This window comes from Salvelinus namaycush, chromosome 5 (assembly GCF_016432855.1).
Source record: "Salvelinus namaycush isolate Seneca chromosome 5, SaNama_1.0, whole genome shotgun sequence".
In the NCBI taxonomy this organism is placed as follows: Eukaryota; Metazoa; Chordata; class Actinopteri; order Salmoniformes; family Salmonidae; genus Salvelinus; species Salvelinus namaycush.
The window spans coordinates 65650222-65664567 of NC_052311.1; the positions used below are offsets into that span (position 1 = coordinate 65650222).

Consider the following 14346-nt stretch of genomic DNA (forward strand, 5'->3'; position numbering starts at 1 on the left):
GTAGACAGTACATGGCAGCAAAAGTACTGCTGGTTAGCCAGTAGACAGTACATTGGCAGCATAAGGACTGCTGGCTTAGCCAGTAAGACATTACATGCAGCATAAGACTGCTGGTTCGCCAGTAGACAGTACCATGGCATCATAAGATCTGCTGGTTAGCCAGTACATGGCAGCCTAAGACTGCTGGTTAGCCAGTAGACAAGTACATGGCAGCAATAAGGATGCTCGGTTAAGCCAGTAGTGACAGTACATTGGCACCATAAGACTGCTGGTTAGCCAGTAATGTTCAGCATAAGACTGCTGGTCTATCCCAGTAGACAAGTACATGGCACCTATAAGACTGCTGGTTAGCCAGTAGACAGTACATGGCAGCATAAGACTGCGGTTAGCCAGTAGGACAGTACATGGCACAAAAAGACTGCTGGTTAGCCAGTAGACAGTTACATGGGCAGCATAGACTGATGTTATCCAGTAACATGGCAGCATAAGATGCTGGTTATCCAGTTAGACAGTACATTGCAGCATATAGGACTGCTGGTTATCCAGTAGACATTACATGGCAGCATAAGACTGCTGGCTAGCCAGTAGGACCAGTACTGGTTAGACAGTACATGGCAAGCATAAGACTGCCTTGTTAGCAGTGACAGTACATGGCATAATAAGACTAGTGGTTAGCCAGTACATGGCAGCATAAGACTGCTGGTTAATCCAGTAGGACAGTACATGGCAGCATATAGACTGCTGGTTAGCCAGGTAGTAACAGTACATGGCAACCAATAAGGATCTGCTGGTTAGCCAGTAAATGTCAGCATAAGACTGTGGTCTATCCAGTAGACAGTACATGGCACCATAAGACTGCTTGGTTAGCCAAGTAGACCGTACATGGCAGCATAAGACTGCTGGTTAGCCAGTAGACGGTAACGTGGCACCAAAAAGCTGCTGGTTAGCCTAGGACAGTACATGGCACGCATAAGACTGCTGGTTACCAGTAGACAGTAAATGGCAGCATAAGACTGCTGGTTACTCCAGTAGACAGTAGCATGGCAGCATAAGACTTTCTGGTTAGCCAGTAGACCGTACATGGCAGCATAAGACTGCTGGTTAGCCAGTAGACAGTACATGGCAGCATAAGACTGCTGGTTAGCCAGTAGACAGTACATGGCAGCATAAGACTGCTGGTTAGCCAGTAGACAGTACATGGCAGCATAAGACTGCTGGTTAGCCAGTAGACAGTACAGGCAGCATAAGATGCTGGTTAGCCAGTAGGCAGTACATGGCAGCATAAGGACTGCTGGTTAGCCAGTACATGGCAGCATAAGACTGCTGGTTAGCCAGTAGACAGTACTGGCAGCAAAGACTGCTGGTTAGCCAGTAGACAGTACATGGCAGCATAAGACTGCTGGTTAGCCAGTATCAGTACATGGCAGCATAGACTGCTGGTTAGCCAGTAGACAGTACATGGTAGCATAGACTGCTGGTTTAGCCAGTAGACAGTACATGGCAGCATAAGACTGCTGGTTTAGCCAGTAGACAGTACCATGTGCTAGGCATAAGACTGCCTGGTTAGCCAGTAGACAGTACATGGCAGCATAAGACTGCTGGTTGCCAGTTACATGGCAGCATAAGACTGCTGTTAGCAGTAGACAGTACATGGCAGCAAAGACTGTCGGTTAGCCAGTAGACAGTACATGGCAGCAAAAGACTGCTGGTTAGCCAGTACATGGCAGTCCTGTATGGCTGCACATGTACTGGCTAACCAGCAGTCTTATGCTGCCATGTACTGTCTACTGGCTAACCAGCAGTCTTTTGCTGCCATGTACTGTCTACTGGCTAACCAGCAGTCTATGCTGCCATGTACTGGCTAACCAGCTAGCTCTTATGCTGCCATGTACTGTCTACTGGCTAAACCAGCAGTCTTATGCTGCCATGTACTGTCTACTGGCTAACCAGCAGTCCTTATGCTGCCATGTACTGTCTACTGGCTAACCAGCAGTCCTCTATGCTACCACTGTATGCTGCTCCTACTGCTACCAGCAGTCTTTGCTGCCCATGTACTGTAATCACTGCTAACCAGCAGTCTTATGCTCGCCATGTACTGTCTACTGCTACCAGCAGTCTTTTGCTGCCATGTATGTCTACTGGCTAACCAGCAGTCTTATGCTGCCATGTTACTGGCTAACCAGCAGTCTTATGCCCATGTAATGTCTACTGGCTAACCAGCAGTCTTATCTTGCCATGTACTTCTACTGCTAACGCAGTCTTATCTGCCTTACTGTCTACTGCAACACGTTTGCTTACTGTCTACTGGCTAACCAGCAGTCTTATGCTGTCATGTACTGTCTACTGGCTAACCGCAGGTCTTATGCTGTCATGTGACTGTCTACTGGCTAACCAGAGTCTTATGCTGCCATGTACTGTCTACTGGATAACCGCAGTCTTATGCTGCCATGTACTGTCTACTGATAACCCAGTTCTTATGTGCATGTACTGTCTACTGCTAACAGCAGTCTTTGTTGTGCCATGTACTGTCTACTGGCTAACCAGCAGTCTTATGCTGCCATGTACTGTCTTGGCTAAACAGCAGTCTTATGGTGCCATGTACTGTCTACTGGATAACCAGCAGTCTTATGCTGCCATTTTACTGGCTAACCAGTCAGTCTTATGGTGCCATGTACTGTCTACTGGCTAACCAGCAGTCTTATGCTGCCATGTACTGTCTACTGGCTAACCAGCCAGTCTTATGCTGCCATGTACTGGCTAACCAGCAGTCTTATGATGCCATGTACTGTCTACTGGCTACCAGCATCTTATGCTGCCATGTACTGTCTACTGGCTAACCACAGTCTTATGCTGCCATGTACTGTCTACTGGATAACCAGCAGTCTTATGCTGCCATGTACTGTCTACTGATAACCCAGCAGTCTTATGCTGCCATGTACTGTCTACTGGCTAACCAGCAGTCTTTTTGTGCCATGTACTGTCTACTGGCTAACCAGCAGTCTTATGCTGCCATGTACTGTCTACTGGCTAACCAGCAGTCTTATGGTGCCATGTACTACTGTCTACTGGATAACCCAGTCTTATGCTGACATTTACTGGCTAACAGCAGTCTTATGGTGCCATTTACTGTCTACCTGGCTAACAGCAGTCTTATGCTGCCATGTACTGTCTACTGGCTAACCAGCAGTCTTATGCTCCATGTACTGGCTAACCAGCAGTCTTATGCTGCCATGTACTGTCTACTGGCTAACCAGCAGTCTTATGCTGCCATGTAGTGTCCACTGGCTAACCAGCAGTCTTATGCTGCCATGTACTGTCTACTGGCTAACAGCAGTCTTTTGCTGCCTGTACTGTCTACTGGCTAACCAGCAGTCTTTTGCTGCCATGTACTGTCTACGGCTAACCAGCAGTCTTATGCTGCCATGTACTGGCTAACCAGCAGTCTTATGCTGCCATGTACTGTCTACTGGCTACCACACAGTCTTTTGCTGCCATGTACTGTCTACTGGCTAACCAGCAGTTCTTATGCTGCCATGTACTGGCTAACCAGCAGTCTTATGCTGCCATGTACTGTCTACTGGCTAACCAGCAGTCTTATGCTGCCATGTACTGTCTAACTGGCTAACAGAGTCTTATGCTGCCATGTCTGTCTACTGGCTAACCAGCAGTCTTATGCTTACCATGTACTGTCTACTGGCTAACCAGCAGTCTTATGCTGCCTGTACTGTATACTGGCTACCAGCAGTCTTATGCTGCCATGTACTGTCTACTGGCTAACCAGCAGTCTTTTGCTGCCATGTACTGTCTACTGGCTAACCAGCAGTCTTATGCTGCCATGTACTGGCTAACCAGCAGTCTTATGCTGCCATGTACTGTCTACTGGCTAACCAGCAGTCTTATGCTGCCATGTACTGTCTATGGCTAACCAGCAGTCTTATTCTGCCATGTACTGTCTACTGGCTAACCAGCAGCTTATGCTGCCATGTTACTGTCTACTGGCTAACCAGCATCTTATTCTGTCATTACTGTCTACTGCTTAACCTTCTTATGCTGTCATGTACTGTCTCTGGCTAACCAGAAGTCTATGCTGCCATGTACTGTCTACTGGATAACCAGCATTCTTATGCTGCCATGTACTGTCTACTGATAACCAGCATCTTATGCTGCCATGTACTGTCTACTGGCTAACCAGCAGTCTTTTTGTGCCATGTACTGTCTACTGGCTAACCAGCAGTCTTATGCTGCCATGTACTGTCTATTGGCTAACAGCAGTCTTATGGTGCCCATGTACTGTCTACTGGATAACCACAGTCTTATGCTGCCATTTACTGGCTAACCAGCAGTCTTATGGTGCCATGTACTGTCTACTGGCTAACCGGCAGTCTTATGCTGCCATGTACTGTCTACTGGCTAACCGGCAGTCTTATGCTGCCATGTACTGGCTAACCGGCAGTCTTATGCTGCCATGTACTGTCTACTGGCTAACCAGCAGTCTTATGCTGCCATGTAAGGTCTACTGGCTAACCAGCTTCTTATGCTGCCATGTACTGTCTACTGGCTAACCAGCAGTCTTTTGCTGCCATGTACTGTCTACTGGCTAACCAGCAGTCTTTTGCTGCCATGTACTGTCATACTGGCTAACCAGCAGTCTTATGCTGCCATGTACTGGCTAACAGCAGTCTTATGCTGCCATGTACTGTCTACTGGCTACCCCAGCGAAGTCTTATTCTGCCATGTACTGTCTACTGGCTAACCAGCAGTCTTATTCTGCCATGTACTGTCTACTGGCTACCCAGCAGTCTATTCTGCATGTACTGTCTACTGGCTAACCAGCAGTCTTATGCTGTCATGTACTGTCTACTGGTAACCAGCAGTCTTATCTGTCATGTACTGTCTACTGCAACCAGCAGTCTTAGCTTCATGTACTGTCTACTGCTAACCAGAAGTCTTATGCTGCCATGTACTGTCTACTGGATAACCAGCATGTCTTTGGTGCCATGTACTGGCTAACCAGCAGTCTTATGCTGCCATGTACTGTTTAACCGAAGTCTTATCTGCCAGTACTGCTACTGCTTCCAGCAGTTCTTATGCTGCCATGTACTGTCTACTGGCTACCCGCAGTCTTTTGCTGCCATGTACTGTCTACTGGCTAACCAGCAGTCTTATCGGCCGTCTACTGGCTAACCGGCAGTCTTATGCTGCCATGTACTGTCTACTGGCTAACCGGCAGTCTTATGCTGCCATGTACTGTCTACTGGCTAACCGGCAGTCTTATGCTGCCATGTACTGTCTACTGGCTAACCAGCAGTCTTATGCTGCCATGTACTGTCTACTGGCTAACCAGCAGTCTTATGCTGCCATGTACTGTCTACTGGCTAACCAGCAGTCTTATGCTGTCATGTACTTCTACTGGCTAACCACAGTCTTATGCTGTCATGTACTGTCTACTGGCTAACCAGAAGTCTTATGCTGCCATGTACTGTCTACTGGATAACCAGAAGTCTTATGCTGCCATGTACTGGCTAACCAGCAGTCTTATGCTGCCATGTACTGTCTACTGGCTAACCAGCATGTCTTATGCTGCCATGTACTGTCTACTGGCTAACCAGCAGTCTTATGCTGCCATGTACTGTCTACTGCTAACCACAGTCTTATCCTGTCATGTACTGTCTACTGGCTAACCAGCAGTCTTATGCTGTCATGTACTGTCTACGTGCTAACAGAAGTCTTATGCTGCCATGTACTGTCTACTGGATAACCAGCAGTCTTATGGTGCCATGTACTGCTAACCAGCAGTCTTATGCTGCCATGTACTGTCTAACCAGCAGTCTTATCTGCCACGTACGTTACTGGCTTATCCAGCAGTCTTATGCTGCCATGTACTGTCTACTGGCTAACCAGCAGTCTTATGCTGCCATGTCTGTCTACTGGCTAACCAGCAGTCTTATTCTGCCATGTACTGTCTACTGGCTAACCAGCAGTCTTATGCTGCCATGTACTGTCTACTGGCTAACCAGCAGTCTTATTCTGCCATGTACTGTCTACTGGCTAACCAGCAGTCTCTTATGTTGCCATGTACTGTCTACTGGCTAACCAGCAGTCTTATGTTGCCATGTACTGTCTACTGGCTAACCAGCAGTCTTATGCTGCCATGTACTGGCTAACAGCAGTCTTATGCTGCCATGTACTGTCTACTGGCTAACCAGCAGTCTTATGCTGCCATGTACTGTCTAACTGGCTAACCAGCAGTCTTATTCTGCCATGTACTGTCTACTGGCTACCAGCAGTCTTATTCTGCCATGTACTGTCTACTGGCTAACCAGCAGTCTTATGCTGCCAGTTACTGTCTACTGGCTAACCAGCCTTCTTATGCTGTCAGGTACTGTCTACTGGCTAACCAGCAGTCTTATGCTGTCATGTACTGTCTACTGGCTAACCAAAGTCTTATGCTCGCCATGTACTGTCTACTGGATAACCCAGTCTTTTTCTGCCATGTACTGTCTACTGGATAAACCAGCAGTCTTATGCTGCCATGTACTGTCTGCTGGATAACCAGCAGTCTTATGCTGCCATGTACTGTCTACTGGCTAACCACAGTCTTTTTGTGCCTGTACTGTCTACTGTAACCAGCAGTCTTATGCTGCCATGTACTGTCTACTGGCTAACCAGCAGTCTTATGGTGCCATGTACTGTCTACTGGATAACCAGCATCTTATGCTGCCATTTACTGGCTAACCAGCAGTCTTATGGTGCCATGTACTGTCTACTGGCTAACCAGCAGTCTTATGCTGCCATGTACTGTCTACTGGCTAACCACAGTCTTATGCTGCCATGTACTGTCTACGCTTAACCAGCAGTCTTTGCTGCATTACTGATACTGGTAACAGCAGTCTATGCTGCCATGTACTGTCTACGGGCTAACCAGCAGTCTTTTGCTGCCATGTACTGTCTACTGGCTAAACAGCAGCTTTTGCTGCCATGTACTGTCTACTGGCTAACCAGCAGTCTTTTGCTGCCATGTACTATCTACTGGCTAACCAGCAGTCTTATGCTGCCATGTACTGGCTAACCACAGTCTTATGCTGCCATGTACTGTCTACTGGCTAACCAGCTGTCTTATGCTGCCATGTACTGTCTACTGGCTAACCAGCAGTCTATGCTGCCATGTACTGTCTACTGGCTAACCAGCAGTCTTATCCTGTCATGTCTGTCTACTGGCTAACCAGCAGTCTTATGCTGTCATGTACTGTCTACTGGCTAACCAGAAGTCTTATGCTACCATGTACTGCCTACTGGATAACCAGCATTCTTATGGTGCCATGTACTGGCTAACCAGCAGTCTTATGCTGCCATGTACTGTCTAACCAGCAGTCTTATCTGCCACTACTGTCTACTGGCTATCCAGCAGTCTTATGCTGGCCATGTACTGTCTACTGGCTAACACGCAGTCTTATGCTGCCAGGTACTGTCTACTGCTAACCAGCAGTCTTATTCTGCCATGTACTGTTACTGGCTAACCAGCAGTCTTATGTTAGCCATGTACTGTCTACTGGCTAACCAGCAGTCTTATGCTGCCATGTACTGTCTACTGGCTAACCAGCATTCTTATGCTGCCATGTACTGTCTACTGGCTAACCAGCAGTCTTATGCTGCCACGTATCTCTACTGGCTAACCAGCAGTCTTATGGTGCACATTTCACTGGCTAATATTCTGGGAATGTTGTCCAATGGTATGTTTGATGAGAATGTTGTGGAATATTGTGTGTCTCCAGGTGGAAGAGGAGCTGTGGATAAGGACAATAGAACTGCAGTAAAGATGGTATGTTGTAGCAATGTAAGGCTTTGCCGGCCTGGGCGTGTGAGTGGTGTGTGTGTGAGAGTGTGTGTGTATGCATTGCCAGCCTGCGCATGTTGTCGTTTCCTGAGCCGTGTTTCTGTTTCAGATATCTTCCACTGTTGAGACCAGAAGGGATGGAGCACCTAGGAGGAGAGATCATCACCTCCTAAACATGCTTCTCTCCATCCATCCTCTGGTCTGGCTCGGCCCGGAACTACCACCACTACCTGCCTCACACAACCACTACTACACCACTATACAAACCAACAAACTACAACTTCTACCTACCAATAACAGCAACTACAGTTCAACAACCACTAAACACCATCAAACTAGAAATGAACAACTTCTGGACTGACTGAAGGAAACAACACACACACTACAACTGAGCTGTTATTCACCATGAACCCTTGGATACAACCCAACCACACGATATAAACACACTCGACAAGCCAACGGAAGCTCAAGTAGAAACATATAGCAGGTTTGTACAGGTGAATAAGTAACTCTAAGACTTAGATACATCCTTCATACATCGATCACCTCTTTGGTCAAACTCCATGGAGACCTGTGACTATTGGCTAAGGAGGCTGACGTCTTGTGGTGGTATGGATGAAGGAGATGGTTCTCTGGGACGATATTGGACAAGGGATTCGACAACGTGCAAGGCCATTGGGTGTTTTGTGGCCACTTTGGAATGCTCTGGACTGGAACAGAGTGCAGTGGAAGAAGAGAACAAAAGAGGATACAGATGCTGGAAAAGAACCTGTTCTAAAAGAGGAACAGCTGGTGGTGATGGAACAGAACCTGTTCTAAAGAGGAAACGGCTGGTGGTGCTGGAACAGAACCTGTTCTAAAGAGGAAACGCTGGTGGTCTGGAACAGAACCTGTTCTAAAAGAGGAAACAGCTGGTGGTGATGGAACAGAACCTGTTCTAAAAGAGGAAACGGCTGGTGGTGCTGAACAGAACCTGTTCTAAAAGAGGAAACGGCTGGTGGTGCTGAACAGAACCTGTTCTAAAAGAGGAAACGGTGGTGGGCTGGAACAAAATCTGTTCTAAAAGAGGAAACGCTGGTGTGCTGGAACAGAACCTGTTCTAAAAGAGAAACGGCTGGTGGTGCTGGAACAGAACTGTTCTAAAAGAGAAACGGCTGGTGGTGCTGGAACAGAACCTGTTCTAAAAGAGAAAACGGCTGGTGGTGCTGGAACAGAACCTGTTCTAAAAGAGGAAACGGCTGGTGGTGCTGGAACAGAACCTGTTCTAAAAGGAACCGGCTGGTGGTGCTGGACAGAACGTTCTAAAAGAGGAAACGGCTGGTGGTGATGGAACAGAACCTGTTCTAAAAGAGGAAACGGCTGGTGGTGCTGGAACAGAACCTGTTCTAAAAGAGGAAACGCTGGTGGTGATGGACTGAGGAGACGCATCTGAAAAGTTCAAAAACAGGAACTGTGTGTGTGTGTCGACTGTTATGGACTGAGCTGTGAGAGTCTATGTTGGAACCCTGGATGGTGAAACACAACCCTTCTCTCTGAACTGAACTCCCAGAATGAGTCTAGACAGACGAGGGAAATGAAATCTATCAATGAAATAGATAATTCTATCTCCATTTCAGAGAGATCTACTGAAGACTATTACAGAGAGAGAGAGAGAGACCATACATTTCCTTATTTGTGGACTATTGGGCCGAGCAGAACCAAGGTAGCTGGTGTTTTTCAGCTGCTGGTTCTGTTTTGGTTTACAGATGCTGAAATTGCCTCTGAAGCCATTTTTGAATACAAAAACCTTCTCATAAAAAAACACATACAGAATGCTCATCATGTAGGAATTGGATCCCAGAAGTATTCTGCCATCTTGACACATACCTGCAATGAACATGTTTACTTCACCTGTGTGTTTTGTGTACCTCCTAAAGACATATATATTATATATATTATATATATATCATTTCAGACATTGGACAGAATAGCACACAAAAGAACCCTGTAAGATGTTGACCACGTTAAGCTCAATATGTATTCATTCTATGCTAGCCTAAGCTTTCTGTTCTGCTGATGCCTAACCTGTGGTTGTCATGAAGACGGTATTTATACTGGGTTTGTAAATAACACTGAACTCAAAGTCATCTCGTTTTACATTTTTTGTGTCTTTCTGTTCTTGAGAAAAGGTGTGATGCTTGAGAAAACACACCGGGATTGTCGGTCCTGTAGGATATGTCTATGGTGTTGGTTTAGGTGAGTCTTTGGTCAATTGATATATTGGTCCTTGTGTATCTGAAGAAGCTGCAGTGCTTAGAACGACCTGCAGGGTCTCCCTCCAACTGAGAACCACTAGATCAGTTCCTATAGAACAGACTGGCCAGTATTCTACAGAGGGCCGGTGTGGGTGCAGGCTTTTGCTCCAGCCAAGCAGAAACACCTGATTCAATATCTCTGGTGGATGTTTTCATTGGATGTTGATGCAACACCAACACACATCTTAAAGGCAGTGTTAACCTACAGCAGGGTTTCCCAGTGGTGCAGTAGGGCTACACATCCTTAACCCCACAGAGGTTTAAACAGTGGTGCAGTAGGAGCTACACATCCTGAACCCCACAGAGGTTTAAACAGTGGTGTAGTAGGACTACACATCCTTATCCCCACAGAGGTTTAAACAGTGGTGTAGTAGGAGCTACACATCCTTAACCCCCACGAGGTTTAAACATGTGGTGCAGTAGGAGCTACACATCCTTAACCCCACAAGAGGTTTAAACAGTGGTGCAGTAGGAGCACCATCCTTAACCCCACAGAGGTTTAAACAGTGGTGCAGTAGGAGCTACACATCCTTAACCCCACAGAGGTTTAAACAGTGGTGCATAGGAGCTACACATCCTTAACCCCACAGAGGTTTAAACAGTGGTGCAGTAGGAGCTACACATCCTAAACCCCACAGATGTTAAACAGTGGTGCAGTAGGAGCTACACATCCTTACCCCACAGAGGTTTAACAGTGGTGCAGTAGGAGCTACACATCCTTACCACAGAGTTTAACAGTGGTGCAGTAGGAGCTACACATCCTTAACCCCACAGAGGTTACAGTGTGGTAGAGGAGCTACACATCCTTACCCCACAGAGGTTTAAACAGTGGTGTAGTAGGAGCTACACATCCTGAACCCCACAGAGGTTTAAACAATGGTGTAGTAGGAGCTACACATCCTTAACCCACAGAGGTTTAAACAGTGGTGTAGTAGGAGTACAATCCTGAACCCACAGAGGTTTAAACAGTGGTGTAGTAGGAGCTACACATCCTGAACCCCACAGAGGTTTAAACAGTGGTAGTAGGAGCTACACTTCCTTAACCCCACAGAGGTTTAAACAGTGGTGAGTAGGAGCTACACTCCTGAACCCCACAGAGGTTTAAACAGTGGTGTAGTAGGAGCTACACGGAGGTATACATCCTAAACCCTACAGAGGTTTAAACAGTGGTGTAGTAGGCTACACATCCTTAACCCCCCAGAGGTTTAAACAGTGTGCAGTGGAGCTACACATCCTGAACCCCACAGAGTTTTAAACAGTGTGGCATAGGAGCTACAATCCTTAACCTACAGAGGTTTAAACAGTGGTGCAGTAGGAGCTAACCATCTTAACCCCACAGAGGTTTAAACAGTGGTGCAGTAGGAGCTACAACATCCTTAACCCCACAGAGGTTTAAACAGTGGTGTAGTAGGAGCTACACATCCTGAACCCACAGAGTTTAAACAGTGGTGTAGTAGGAGCTACACATCCTAACCCCACAGAGGTTTAAACAGTGGTGTGTAGAGCTACACATCCTTAACCCCACAGAGGTTTAAACAGTGGTGCAGTAGAGCTACACATCCTGAACCCCACAGAGGTTTAAACAGTGGTGTAGTAGGAGCACACGGAGGTATACATCCTAAACCCTACAGAGGTTTAAACAGTGGTGTAGTAGAGCTCACACATCCTTCACCCACAGAGGTTTTAAACAGTGGTGCAGTAGGAGCTACACATCCTTAACCCCACAGAGGTTTAAACAGTGTGGCAGTAGGAGCTACACATCCTTAACCCTACAGAGGTTTAAACAGTGGTGCAGTAGGAGCTCCACATCCTTAACCCCACAGAGGTTAAAACAGTGGTGCAGTAGGAGCTACACATCCTTAACCCCACAGAGGTTTTAACAGTGGTGTAGTAGGAGCTACACATCCTGAACCCCACAGAGGTTTAAACAGTGGTGTAGTAGGAGCTACACATCCTGAACCCCACAGAGGTTTAAACAGTGGTGCAGTAGGAGCTACAACATCTTAACCCCACAGAGGTTTAAACAGTGGTGCAGTAGGAGCTACACATCCTTAACCCCACAGAGGTTTAAACAGTGGTGTATAGGACTACACATCCTTAACCCACAGAGGTTTAAACAGTGGTGTAGTAGGAGCTACAATCCTGAACCCCACAGAGGTTTAAACAGTGGTGTAGTAGGAGCTACACATCTGAACCCCACAGAGTTTAAACGTGGTGTAGTAGGAGCTACACATCCTGAACCCCACAGAGGTTTAAAACAGTGGTGTATTAGGAGCTACACATCCTTAACCCCACAGAGAGGTTTAAACAGTGTGCAGTAGGAGCTACACATCCTGAACCCCACAGAGGTTTAACAGTGGTGTAGTAGGAGCTACACGGAGGTATACATCCTAAACCCTACAGAGGTTTAAACAGTGGTGTAGTGGGAGCTACACATCTTACCCCCACAGAGGTTTAAACAGTGGTGCAGTAGGAGCACACGGAGGTTACATCCTAAACCCTACAGAGGTTTAAACAGTGGTGCAGTAGAGACTACACATCCTTAACCCTACAGAGGTTTAAACAGTGGTGTAGTAGGAGCTACACGGAGTATACATCCTAAACCCTACAGAGGTTTAAACGTGGTGTAGTAGGAGCTACACGAGGAATACATCCTAAACCCTACAGAGGTTTAAAACAGTGTGCGGTAGGAGCTACACATCCTAAACCCCACAGAGGTTTAAACAGTGGTGTAGTTAGGAGCTACACATCCTTAACCCCACAGAGGTTTAAACAGTGGTGTAGTAGGAGCTACACAGAGGTATACATCCTAAACCCACAGAGGTTTAAACAGTGGTGTAGGATCTACACATCCTTAACCCACAGAGTTTAAACAGTGGTGTAGTAGGAGCTACACATCCTTAACCCCACAGAGGTTTAAACAGTGGTGTAGTAGGAGCTACACATCCTGAACCCCACAGAGGTTTAAAACAGTGGTGCAGTAGGAGCATCACATCCTTAACCCCACAGAGGTTTAAACAGTGGTGCAGTAGGACTACCAATCCTGAACCCCAAAGGTTTAAACGTGGTGCAGTAGGAGCTACACATCCTTAACCCCACAGAGGTTTAAACAGTGGTGCAGTAGGAGCTCACACATCCTTAACCCTACAGAGGTTTAAACAGTGGTGTAGTAGAGCTACACGGAGGTATACATCCTGAACCCCACAGAGGTTTAAACAGTGGTGTAGTAGAGGCTACACGGAGGTATACATCCTAAACCCTACAGAGGTTTAAACATGGTGTAGAGGAGCTACCGGGGTATACGCCCTGAACCCTACAGAGGTTTAAACAGTGATGTAGTAGGAGCTACACGGAGGTATACATCTGAACCCCACAAAGGTTTAAACAGTGGTGTAGTAGGAGCTACACGGAGGTATACATCCTGAACCCCACAAAGTTTTAAACAGTGGTGTAGTAGGAGCTACACGGAGGTAACATCCTTAACCCCACAGAGGTTTAACAAAGGTTCAATAAATACATTTGCCGAAACCCACTTTTTGTTCAGTGGACATTGGGTATAGTCACTTCTTAATCCCCACTGATGCGTATCAAAGTAGTGTAGTGGTGGTAAAACTGTATCAATTATGTGGTACAATAGAGAAAGTAGCCTACACAATCGCAAAGCACGTGTAATATATTCACATGTGCGCTGCACACAGCCAAGTTTCAGCGGAATATCATGGCAGTAGAGCCGCAGCTGTTTGTCCATGGAGCAGCTCACAGCTGGTAGGGTTGGTAGGACTTGCCTAGTTAAAATAAAGGTTTAATGAATCAAATCAATAACAATGGGTAAGCAAACAAGGTATGAAAGAGTTTGGTCCAAAGTCTTGTTGAATCTTTGCAGTGCTCAATTCAGTCATGTGCTTTGTGAATGAACATTTCCACATGCTTTCCCAAGGAAAACTTCCTAATTAAAGCTGCAATATGTACTTTGGGCGAACCAACAAAGTTCACTAGAAATGTGAGTTAAAGATCTGTCATCATTGAAAGCAAGTCTAATAAGTGGTTAGATCTATTCTATGTGCGCTATTTTTCTATTCTCCCATTCTTAAGTTTAGTTTTTCATCTTTTATTTGTTTTGTACACCAGTTTCAGACGGCTGAAAATAAATAAAAATTGGTTATGTAAAATATTGCAGAGGTTGAGATGGTACAAAGACTCTCTATACAATTACTTATT

The 14346-nt window shown here is 46.3% G+C and overlaps 1 protein-coding gene across 1 annotated transcript in view; it reads right to left on the reverse strand.

Moving 5' to 3' along the window:
• Nucleotides 1–14346, reverse strand: part of LOC120047280 (sorting nexin-27-like) — a 30028-nt gene that overhangs the window by 6694 nt on the left and 8988 nt on the right. The gene's annotated exons all lie outside the window — the stretch shown is intronic.